The 13404-nt window shown below is 32.0% G+C and overlaps 1 protein-coding gene across 2 annotated transcripts in view; it reads right to left on the bottom strand.

Moving 5' to 3' along the window:
• Positions 1–13126, bottom strand: part of LOC126746473 (elongation of very long chain fatty acids protein AAEL008004-like) — a 225214-nt gene extending 212088 nt beyond the window's left edge. Inside the window, exon 1 of one of the 2 annotated variants that reach the window (XM_050454749.1) lies at positions 13063–13126. The gene's annotated coding sequence lies outside the window, so the exon portion shown is untranslated. Of the gene's footprint in view, positions 1–13037 lie in introns of both variants that reach the window. The other variant, XM_050454748.1, reaches the window with a different exon arrangement.
• Positions 13127–13404: the final 278 nt, after the last annotated feature.

Raw genomic sequence — 13404 nt, 5'->3', positions numbered from 1 at the left:
CCTACTACTAGTACCCCTGTACTAAAGGTTAGTACTACTCTTCGACATTCAGAGGCTGCACTCAATTTTTCTTAAACGTCCGGGTTTTTCTTTAAGACAAGAAAGAACAAAAAACATGCAAAAAAGTCAATTATTTTGAAAACATTTAGATATTTCAAATCGCCGATAAATTTAGTAGTGTAAATTCACCTTTAGTCTTTAGCGGAATAAATAATGTGGCGTCGCATCGGTATGTCAATCGCTCGTCTATATCGGCATGCGCGGCAAGGTTTTTTCTTTCGGGGAATCCCCAATGCATTTATTTACATTATTTTCACAGTGTTTACGGTAACGTTAAGCAGTTCACGACTTTTTAGGTTTTATTAGTGAAGATTTTTAATTATATCTTGTTAAAAGTCTGAAATTGGTTTTTGGTGATGCCAAAACGCAAATGTACTTATTCAGATGAAATTTTTCGGTTATACCCTTCCTTTAAGAAAGGAAAAACCACCAGTGAGGTAATTTGCAATGTGTGCAATTCTTCAATATCAATTGCTCATAAAGGCAAGCTTGATATTGAGACCCATATAAATAAAGAAAAGCACAAACAAATGTTAAGAGCTCAAGCGGGAACTTCTGGCCTTCAAAATTTTGTGGTAACTTCTGGAGAAACCAAATCAATAAAAGCTGCTGAAGCAACATTAGCTTTCCATACAGTTTGCCATCACCAATCTTATAAGTCCATGGATTGTACAACCAAGGTACATTTTGAATTATTATTTTATGTCTGTAGTTTATAATAATTGTGTGTTCTTGTTGTTAGTTAAATAAAGCAATTTACCATGATTCTGCAATAGCCAAGAAGGTTACCTGTACACGAACTAAGGTTGAGGCTATTATAAATAGTGTAATTGGACCATATACTCTTGAAATGACTCTCCACGAAATAAACAAAAACAAGATTTCATATATTGGTGTAGCTACAGATGCAAGCAATCATAACGCACTAAAAATGTTTCCAATGCTGATACAGTATTTGTTTATAAAAATGGAGGAAATCAAACAAAATTATTAGACATTAGAAGTGCTCCAAACGAAACAGCAGAAACAATTTGTGATTTAATTTTAGATACGCTTAAAAAAAATAATTAAAAAAAAAATGTGTCGCATTCTCAGGGGATAATTGCAATACAAATTTTGGTAGCATAGGCAGAAAAGGTCAAAATAATGTTTTTAATAAATTAAAATCTAAAGTAAATCAAAATTTGGTTAGTGTAGGTTGTCCCTCTCATGTAATCAATAATGCAGTGCACCATAGTTGTGACAAATTAAAAGTTGATATAGAAACCATCATACTTAAAATGTTCAACTATTTTAGTATTTACACTGTACGAGTTGAATCACTAAAAAAATTTTGTGAATTTGTGGCCACAGAACATGAGACTCTTATATATCACTCTAAAACTAGATGGCCATCTTTGTTTCCCGCTATTGAAAGGGTTTTAAAAATGTTTCACGCTCTCAAGGCATACAAGATGATGTTCCTCATATACAGGGTGTCCCGGTTCATGTGGGAAATCTCTCGGATTCAGGTAGAACATCGAAAAATAATACCGAACGTTCCTATAAAAAAAATTCCCACGGGCCTTCTTTACGAAGATACAGCTTCCTAAAGGACGCTGCTGAAAATTGGTTTTTCATAAATTACTTTTAAACTACCCGGTAGAATTTAATCAAAATTTTAGGTGATGAACACTGTTAGGGACCTCTTAAAATGACATCCTTAAAATACATTTACTTTGTTTACTTTACCAGGGGCGGACTAGGTTGTACACTTTAATGCGTATATTTTTAACACCCTGTATGTTAAGTCTAAAAAAAATAAATTTGCATACTTTGAACTCTAGGCTAAAAAAAAGGTACTCTTGTTTATTATGGATAAAATGAACCGTTTTGCAGAGAAAAAATAATAAACGAGCCAATGTTTTTTTTTTAATTTTTTTTAAATGAGATAAGTACGCTAGTTATTTAAAGAACAGAGAAATTTCGATGTAAGTCATTTAATTTAAAATAATACATGTTCCTAAAAATACAGTGGTGTCCTAAAAAATACTTTTACAAAATATTTAAAAAAAAACCTATGATGAGTGTATGTTTTTAAATTAGAAAAAACAACTTACAAAAAAATGCCAAAAACCAAATATGTAAACAAAAGTTAAATTCTTCGACGGGGGCTCCGTGAACTCTAAAGCCGCGTATCCACGTTTAGAAACATTTGCAATCGTTTACAAACACGATGTTTATCTGGTGCATATGTCGGTCACTGACATTTGCAAACGTTTGCAGGCGTTTGTCACTGTTCCGCGAAAAGTCGGTAACTTCAAAAGATTTGACTTGTTTGTGGATTTCTGCCTGATTTCAGTGGAGACGCGATATTCTACGTTTGTAGATAAATAGATATTTACATAGCTCGCTAATGCTTTCATGATGGCGGCACATACTTCAGGAATTATTCTAGAAATGAGCTGCTTCGAAACTCTAAAGAGGTACATAAGACTGGCATAGGAATCTCCTGTCGCTAGAAAGCGAAGTGTGATGGCCAGTCTAATTTCGGCAGAGACGCACTCTCGATAGTTCGTGTCAATTTTAGATATTTCTGGAGAAATTCTTGAGAGCAGAAAATCAAAATCTCTTGGCGAAACTCGAGTAAAATTTTTGACTAAGCTACTCCTGTCAGTTTTGATATCAGAAATCAGCTGCATAGAAACTCTATTTTTTAAAAAATGAGACACCCAAAATCTATGTTTCCTTCTTTTTTTCTTCTTTTCTTTTTCTATAAGTGCACAAAATACTAATGCAGCACAGGCGGCAAGTTTCTTTCTACTTAACGGGGCCATTTTTACAATTTTTTTATTCTCGGTTTTCCTCAAAATAAAAAAAAAAAACCTGGATACGCGACAAACGCTCTCAAAACTGCTGTGTGAACAATTTCAAACAACATGTGCTGATCGGTGGGTACTTCGTTTTGCAAGCGTTTATCAATATTCGCAAACGTTTACAAATGTTGCTACAAATGTTAATGCCAGTGGATACGCGGGTTAACACATTCGCGGGCACGACGAATCGAGGACTGCTGTACTCGCCACAATAACCCAAGATTGTTTTTTATATATACAATGAAATGTAATTCTTTAGAGCAGTTCTTTCCGAGTATCGACTGAGGTGAAATACACCAATGTTTTGAGGTGACCCCACAGATAAAAATCTAATGGCGTTAGATCGGGAGAACGAGGAGGCCAAGCAACAGGTCCTCCTCGACATATCCAACGGTTTTCAAAAGTATTATTTAAGTGATGTCTTACAGCAAGGCTAAAATGGGGTGGGGCTCCATCATGCATAAAATACATATCTCGGCGGGTTGCAAGGGGCAAATCTTCTAATAAATCTGGAAGGTTGTTCTGGAGGAACTCCAAATAAAGTTCTCCGTTTAAACGTGGTGGCAGTTCAAATGGCCCAATCAAAAAATTGCCAATAATTCCTGCCCAGATATTTATTGATTGGAATTGATGTTGATGATGAGAAATAATAGTATCACGGAGATTTTCATCAGCCCATACATGCGAGTTATGTAAGTTTTCAATTCCATTTTTGGTAAACCCTGCTTCATCCGTAAAAAGAATCGTGCTGATAAAGTTGGGGTTATTTCGCTGCTGATCTAACAGCCAGTTTGCGAAGTGTATTCTAGGAGCAAAATCTCTGGGCAGTAGTTCATGCACTTTTTGTAAGTTATATGGGTACAACAGTTGTTCTTGAAGTACTATATGTACAATTGTTTTGGACGAATGAAGCTGAGCGGCTAATTTTCGAGTACTCGTTGTAGGAGTGTCAGCTACAGCGTCTAAGATATTTTCTTCCAATTACACTGTTCTCCTTCGACCACCATTATTCTTTTTTTTTTCAAAACATCCTAAAATTGCATTAAGGACATTTAATAGTATTACCTCATTAAGTGGAAAACAGAAACCTACCAGTTTCCCTTAGACGTTGATCAACACGTTGAAATGTTTTTTGATCAGGAATAATGCGATTGGGAAATCTATCGTACAATCTTTTTGCTTCCAATGCATTGCAAGACGCCAGACCATACATAAGATGCATATCTGCATACTCAATAAAAGTAAACTCCATATTTTGACGTAATTTAAATTAAAAGTTACCAAAAAATACAAAAATTAAAAAAATATTATCAAATAAAGGATGAATATGTTGACAAAGATTAGGTTTAAATGATAAGTATTTGCTTAATTTGGAGTATAGCAACGTTTATAGCAATAATGCGTTCAAAAATGCAAAAATTCCGATAAATAAGTCAGGTACAATACAATTGGTTTACATAATTTTTTTAGTTTTTTTTTATATTTAGTTTTTATCATAAGAATAACAAAAAAGAAATAAACGTATAATAAATAAGAAATATTTTGTAAAAGTATTTTTTAGGACACCACTGTATTTTTAGGAACATATATTTTTTTTAAATTAAATGACTTACATCGAAATGTTCTGGTCTTTGAATAACTGGCGTACTTATCTCATTAAAAAAAAAAAAAAAATTGGCTCGTTTATTATTTTTTTTCTCCAAAACGGTTCATTTTATCGATAATGAACAAGAGTACCTTTGTTTTAGCCTAGGGTTCAAGGTATCCAAATTTATTTTTTTTAGACTTTAACATACAGGGTGTTAAAAATTATAGGCATTAAAGTGTACAACCTAGTCCGCCCCTGGTAAAGTAAACAAGGTAAATGTATTTTAAGGATGTCATTTTAAGAGGTCGCCAATAGTGTTCATCACCTAAAATTTTTATTAAATTCTACCGGGAAGTTTAAAAGTAATTTATGAAAAACCAATTTCCAGCAGCGTCCTTTAGGAGGCTGTATCTTCATAAAGAAGGCCTGTAGGATTTTTTTTTATAGGAACGTTCGGTATTATTTTTCGATGTTCTACTTGGATCCGAAAGATTTCCCACGTGAACCGGGACACCCTGTACTTAAATCATTTTTTTAAAACGATTTTTCAGAGGCCTATCTTTTCCATTCTTTGATGTCTGTTTTCCATAGAAATATAGAAAAGATTGAACGTCAGAACAATTCTGTAGTGGAAACAATGGCAATTTTAGAAAATGTAATTTTTACTTTAGAAGAAAGAGCAGCTAACAAATTCATTCCTTTAAAAGTTCGAGAAATTTTTAATAAGTGCATTGAAAATGGTTTAGAACGTAATGTGACCAAATAAAATTAGAGTTATTTGATTTGTATAATAATTCAATTCAATATTTCAAAAACTGGCTCAAACCATTTGAAGAATTCCAATGTTTCAAATGGATAAGCTTAAATGATATTACTAATTATGATTGGGACAGGGACAGGGACGTTATGCCCTCATTGGTATATTTAACATCAAAAAGAGCCGAAATCGATGACACTAATTTTTTTGATATATTTTGTAACTTAAAAAAATATATAATGGAAAAGTTTGACTCTAATGACCACAATTTGCCCACTAACGAAAAATGGGCAAAATACTTTAATAAGAGTATTTCTGAAGCAATATTTTCACAATTACTAAAAGCAGCCGAATTTCTTTTTGCAATCCCATCTCACAATGCCAATGTGGAAAGAATATTTTCACTTATCACCGCTCAGTGGACCAAAGAAAAAAAATAGACCGCTTTTATCTTCTGTGAAAGGAATAGTTATGACTACCTATAATTTTTTTAGTAAAAAAAAAAAATTTTCCGGATTTTCTCCGGATCTTCGTTAGGGCTTATGCCGGATGCATATTCATATCGGACGTACCTTAGCGCAACGTCGGATAAAATCGTAAAAACGAATATCACTTTTATATCGGACGAACGATATTGCAATAAAGAATGCGGTACCATACGTCCGATATATAAATGATTATTCGATTATTGTATTTGTTTGGTTAATTCCACGAAGCAACAGAATTGAAGAATTGGTATATTTTCCTACAATGGATTTGCCAGAAGGTGTAGATTATTATAATCAAGAAGATGGTTGTGTTCGAACTAAATTTAGCACAGAAACCCAAATCGAGGTAGGTTTATAAATAAGCATTTGTGATAAGTACATAGTAAAATAAATAAAAGAAATTTGTAACCTAAAAATTTAAGGTTAGGTTTTAGAAGCTTACAGATTCATCGACTTTGTTGTTTTTAAAAGTATTGTGCATATTCTGCAATCTGTATTTAAAATGAACTTGGATCAGTGGTCGAGATGCAAAACTAGTTAAAAACAAAATAAAACAAAAATATATCGAATAGGCTTTTAGTGGGAATGTCGTCAGTATTACGTGGATTTAAGGTGTTGGCACTGACGTTTGAAAGAAAAAGCAAGAATTTTGTGGGCAATGTGAAATAAATTTGTTGAACAAGGCAAAAAAATCACGAATTCAATGGCGCGGTGAAACGAAGACCGAAGTAGAGGCTAAGGCATTAAAAGTGTTTTTTTTTTTACGTCGGAGACGATAAATAATTAAATTATGGTTCTCCAAGTATTGGTAACTATTGAGGTATCTTATAATGAAATAATAAATTAATAATATTTTTCTTAAAAGTCTGAAACTTCAAAATAACATTTTTTTTCCAAATGGTACTAAATGTGTCACTAAAATATAATTTGATGTTATATGTAGGTACAGGGTTATTCACTATAAATGGACATCCCTCTTATCTTATTTTTTATTTGACAATTTCGGAAAAAAAATTCAATATAAAAGCTGTAAGAAATAATACGAAGTTTTTTTTACAGGGTGTTTCAAAAGACCGTAATGGCATATTTTCATATTTTTAAAGTGGAACACCCTGTATATTAATTATTACATTTTCCCTGTTTAATTCAACTACTTTTTTTATCATTACTATGTCCTGTTTTTCATTTGCTTTGGAGATCTAGGCATTTGAAAATTGATTTTTTTTTAACTTTGAAATGCTGTAAAATCGAAATGGTGCGTTCTAGAGAAAAACGGTTTCTGTTTTTCTAACTTGCTTTTTACTTATCTATTCTGTGATACTAATTTCTCCGTAATATTTTCCCCGATTTGTCAAAAAAAAGATAATGGGGTGTCTATTTATAGTGAATAACCCTGTACACACATTTAATGTCTAGACAGTAAATGAACTAATTTGTTGCTTAAGCAATGAATGTATGACTCAATGTATGACAATAACTTATACCACTAACTTTTAGTATCAATCGGAGGAAAAGTTTTATCTATATATAAAATTTATACAGCTCCTAATAATTTCGATGCCTTTTAAGTTATATCTCGATAACAATAAGAGATACAGAGTGGGTTAAATACTGAATAATTTGTAAAAAATAAATTTAAAACATGGGATAATGTCCGGAGATGTTCGAGATAATTATTGTTATTATTTTCTTATAGTTTTATTACAAAAACAAAGAGCACTCTTTTGTTAATTTCAGAAATGGGTCAAAGATCTGATGGAATATACAAAAGTAACATGGGCTATTACCAGAACTATCCGCAACTTACCACAAAAAGCGCGGAAACATATATTTAAACGAACTTATCATTGCCATTTCAAAACCATAATTTACAATCTTAAAACTCCCAGAATTAAAAAACATCCCTCTAGAAACGTTGATTGTCCAGCTGAGATGATAATTACTATAGCTCATGTGCCTAAGAATAAATCAAGGGCCCAAATACCAGATGATCTAGCTAGTGAATGGCCCTGCATAATAACATTCAAGAATAACCGCAACCACACTATCAACAGCGCCGCTGCTTTAACCAAGCGACCACTAAGTGTTGAAGTGAAACAAGAAATAATTGAATACTTTCAAAAGGGCCATTCAGTTGCTTCGGCATATCATAGTTTTTCTTTAACAATGGAAGAACTTGGGGATCGATACGACAGCATGTCATCCGATCGACACTACTTCCCAAATAAAACCGATTTTTCAAATTTATGGAAGTCACATTTTAAAAACAGTTATGGAGAACGGTCAGGTCCTGAGATGTTTTTAAAACTAGAGGAAAATTTAATGAATAGTAAAGACGTATCATTTAAAATAGCACATATTGGAGAACACTACGCTGTATCATTATGCACCCCCAATTATGAAAAGAGCATCAAGCTTGTTGATGCATTCTTTAGAAATTCTTTTCGTAGACGCCACTAGTAACTGTGACGTGGAAAACCACAAATTGTATTTCTTTGCAACTCAATCGGGGGCTGGGGGTATACCTGTTGGGTGTGTAATTTCAACATCACAAAAAGAAGAAATATTTGATGCAGCAGTTAAAAATTTATTAGAAATTTTTCCAAGTAAAATTAATCCAAAAGTAATCGTGACTGACGATGACTTGGTAGAACGGAAGGTACTCGAGAGATACTGGCCCAGTTCCAAACTTACCTTGTGTACATTTCATGTGCTGAAAGCTGTCTGGAAATGCCTGAACATCTCCAAGAATAATATAAATAAGGAAGATAGACAGCAACATTACCAGCTATTTAGGAGCATTCTAGTATCTAAAACAAAGGATTTGTTGGAATATAACACTGAAAAATTTTATGCTGAGTGTAAATATGCTCAGTTTAAAAAATATATTAAACAAAAAATAGATCAAAATATAGAATGCTGGTGTTTATTTTTTAGACAAAGTTATCTGACACGAGGATTTAATACTAATAATTCGATAGAAGTCATGTTCCGGTTGTTTAAAGACATACCATTAGAACGAACCAAGGCATATAACTTACCGCAATTAACAGATTTTATCGTAACTGCGTTTGAAGGATATTACAAGCAACGAATATTGGATCTTCTGTTTGGCAAGGTAAGAAAAATTACCTTAGATAAGTTGCTATTAAATAATAAACCTATTTCTGCTGATAACATTTCTGAAATAGGGGATAAACAATTTAAAGTAATTAGTAGCACAAATTTAGAAATAAACTATTTTGTCGACATGAATATTGGGATTTGTACTTGTGCAATAGGTACAAATGGCAAAATCTGCAAGCACCAGATATCTATTATAAAACTTTTTAATATTGAAGAAGTGTCTAATACCCTTACATCAAAAAATAAAGCTATATTTTACGAAATCGCAACTGGAACTCCACCACCTGAAGGGTTATTGTCAGAACTCAAATTAAACCCACTACATCTAACAGAAAGTAAAAATGCAGTAAACTCAAAACACTACAATGACATCTCGAGTGAAGTAGACGACAATGTTACAAATACAAACGTCATATCTTCTCCTTCAGTATCTTTTGATAGACAAAATTTTAATAATTCCAGCAACAAAAACTTGGAAGAATGGAATGCCTTTATCAAAAAATTTGATGACGATGTGAAAGCAGCCCTAAAAGATGACCCAGTTGGTTTTACTCCAGCCGTTATTGTCATGTGTTAAATCTTATTCAAAAAATATTAATTCCAGCTCTTCACTGATGACTGGCTTATTTAATATATTTAAATCGCAAAGTGTCAAACCACGACGACTTATATCAAACAAAACGTGTCGAAAAGGAATAAAAATAGGAATCCAGCCAACATCCGTTTCAAGAAGGAAAGCTCACGCCACGGGAAGAAAAAAACTTCAATCAGGACGACCTGTAGGATGTCTTACTAAGAAAAAAATCAAAGCTCCACATTCACTCACAAAATGTGTGGAAAGCAATATATCCTTAGGTGATAATAAGATTATTAAATAGCATTAATAATCTTAATATAATTAAGATATATAAATAATATAAAATAATAATAAATAATTATATATAAATATAATTAATATTAAGAAGCCTTGTTTTAATATTTGTAAAATAGATATATATATGTAATAATAAGAATTTAAACAAATACAGTTTATAACTCCAATATTTGAATATTTTTTTTAATTCATTATTTTTTTTATACCTACGTTGAATCAAAAAATAATTTTTAGATGCTGTTTGTATCTTTGTTATTTATTGCAAATCGCACTTATCATAACTTCATAACCACCAAAAATTTAAAAATCAACTCTCCTTTTTGCACTCACTATGATTATATCGGACGAATGTGATCGCAGCAAAAATGTTTGCGATGTCCGATATAACATCTCTCTCGGCAATTTCCGAAGCTGCGCTAAGGTACGTCCGGTATGAATATGCGTCCCGGATGCGTATTCACCGACCATCTAGTGTTAAGACCGTAATGAGGATTCATCGACGCTGATTGGTCAAATTTAATTTGAGATGACGTATTAGACATATGTCGATACTTTAAACTCTTAAACTCGAACTCGTGTTTCGTGTTCGTGGTTAATTTTTCGTTTTTCATTTGTTCGGCGTTGTAGGGTGTTGTGTTGTTTTCAAAATCTCAAAATGTATGATTTAACAAATGTAATTACGAAACTAAACGAGACGTTTGGTGTTGTGCTAGAGAAGTCCGAAAAAGAATGTGCTACTGCATCGTACCGCAACGATGTGAAGAATGGACACTGTTTGCAAGAAAAGGAAATAACTTCTCCAAGACAACAGTACGAATAATCAAAGATGTGGTTTTGGGACGCACAAAAGCTTTTAATGTAGTTGCACTTGTAGAATTTCTGGTAGTAGTATTTGCAGAATACTTACACAAAAGAATATTAAGCTATGCTTATAATCGAAAAAACAAATCTGTTGTAAATTTTTATAATCTTTTAAAAAAAATGGAAAGTGTTGGTGCTGAATGCGTAGAAAAAATTGGTAATTATTTGTACAAAGTGCCAAGTGCGAAAGATTTAAATTGTAGTTATATAGTAGAAATAGGTATTTGTGAATGTCATTTTGGTGCACAGGGTCGTTTTTGTAAACATCAGGCTTTTGTGTATAATTGTTTCCAATATAGTTTGCCGAATTTGCCTTTAGTGTCTGCTAGTGAAAGATACAATTTAGGACAATTAGTATTGGGAGAAAAATTTGCAGAACTTTCATTATTTTTAGGTTTAAGCGAGGACATCCCTAATAACAGCGACGGTTCTTCCATCTCATCCAGTAACTGCAATCGAATAAGAGAAAAAATGGCAGAACCGAGTGAAGTTTCATCTGAATTATAAACAAATTTGTAGTGAGGTTGTAAAATTCAGACCATTTCTACAGAACTTGCCATTGAATTTGAAAAAGAAGTTAAACCTTTGTATAGCAAAAATACACACCCAAGAACAGTTTATCAGTTTTGTTGCTACTGCGGTAGCTCAGGTGTCTCGTAATTTCAAAGGTGGTGCAGCTATTCGCGTTCAACCAACTTCTATTGCACGATGAAGAAAAGGGCTCAAATAGCTGCTGGACGCCCTCCAACAAAATTTAAGTCTAACAGAGTTAAAAAAAGACCAAGAAATTTACATAAAAATATTATGGCAAATTTACCCAGTGCCAAATCTCATGGTAGGTAACCAATCAATAAATTGGTAGATGCTAACCAATACTTTTTGTGTATTGATATTATCTAATTTTTCTAATATGAAAATAAGATTGTTAATCAAACCCAATGTTACGTTCTGTGTTGTTATGTATCTTTGCAATGTGCCAGAGCTATCTACCTTATTTTATATTTTATTTTCAATGTATGAAATAAAGAAGTTCGATAATATAACAAGTCTATTTTATTTATTCTTTTTATACAGTTTCTTACAAGTTTAACAAAATAAATTATTTATTTACTGACAGAAAGATCTTTCACTCGCTTTACAACGTAACATTCTTGATCATTGTCAAACTCAAAATTTCATTCTTCATAATAAGTTGTTAAAAAGCCTCAATCAACTTCAACTATAACTAGATGAATGATTAAATTTATCTAGTTATAGTTGAAATTAAATTGAGTAATGCAATCTTATGCCCACAAAATCATAAAGATTAAGAGAAATAATTATTTAAATGTACAACCCCTAAAATAAAACTCAGACTATTCAATTTGTAAATGTTTATTAATTATAATAAGAAAAAAATAAAAGAAACAAAATGTGATTCACCCTAAAACCCAAAATATAACTAAACAGAACACTTCTCGTCACATTAACACAGGTACACATACAAATAGTTAATCATGTAATGGGCACAAACACTTTATACGGCACTAAATTGTTTTTTTTATAGTTTTATTGTTTTTTTAATTGAAATTTATCACGAAAATTAGTTCAAAATAATTAAAATTCAACTATAAAAAACTTAAATTAGATGTTCACTCCAAAATTCATTCGAATGAGAACAGCAAACAGCTGTTATACCTACCTAGTCGATACTCAAATATTGACCAATCAGCGTCGATGAATCCTTATTACGGTCTTAACACTAGATGGTCGGTGAATACGCGTCCCGGATAGGCAAGTTTTGATCTGGTAACCCTAGTTTCACATTACATGAAAAATAACTTTAAGTCGAATCACTAGCAAAAAGTAGTAGGTAAAAAAACGATATTCAAAAAAAAATGTACAATCGATCTCCAATTTTAATATTTGATAAAACTGTCCGATTCCTTACGTATTTACCCTGGATATTCATACCGCAACGATTTAAAAATGACATATCTCGGTGTTCTTTTTTTAAATCATTTTACTTAAAAAGTGTCTAGATTTATTTATTTTATTTAATAATATTCAATATAATAATCATAGGGTCATAAATCCAGCAGGATCCGTCTAGTACTTACTTATAAATGACAGCAGGTTTACTGCTATTATTATATACCAAATTCTATATTGCGATTATTAAATTACAGGTGTGCAGAAACAAAATGCCTTAAAAAAATTAAATTTATAATTATTTGTAATATGTAACCTAGTTGCGGCTACTTTCTAATAATATTAATTCATTAACAATTAATTGTTTATTTTCGTTAAAATAAAATTAGTCATTATCAATTTTATTTACACATATGTATATAAATACTTTGGTTAAAAATGTCGATCATTAAAATTATCTTATTTATAAATATAGGTTAGTTAAAATCAGGAGACACACAGTCTGATTTATACTTACGTAATATTATAGCTAGAACACTTACAAGTAAAATATGATCACAGATAAAAGATCACTTAAACCGATACGAATTTTTAACTAAAATACGAACGGTAATGATAAAAAATCACGATAATATTCCAGTCTATCGTAAAATAAAGGTTGGGCTTAAACAGCCCTCGAAACCGGCAACCGAAACGTAAGTGTATTGTATGTAAGAATAAACTGTCACGTGATCCAAAAGCGGCGTGCTTGCGGAAAAAAGTATTGAAGTGAATAGAAGCGCGTGCGTTTAAATGAACCTCGGTGCGCTCATTTACAGATTCGAAACTAGTTTCCCCTTCGATTGGAATCAAAATTTTTAAAGGTGTTAATAAAGTGAGCAGGA

The sequence above is a fragment of the Anthonomus grandis genome, chromosome 17, assembly GCF_022605725.1.
Source record: "Anthonomus grandis grandis chromosome 17, icAntGran1.3, whole genome shotgun sequence".
Lineage (NCBI taxonomy): Eukaryota > Metazoa > Arthropoda > Insecta > Coleoptera > Curculionidae > Anthonomus > Anthonomus grandis.
Note: the sequence above shows the minus strand (reverse complement) of the source record. Positions and strands in the feature narration are given on the sequence as shown.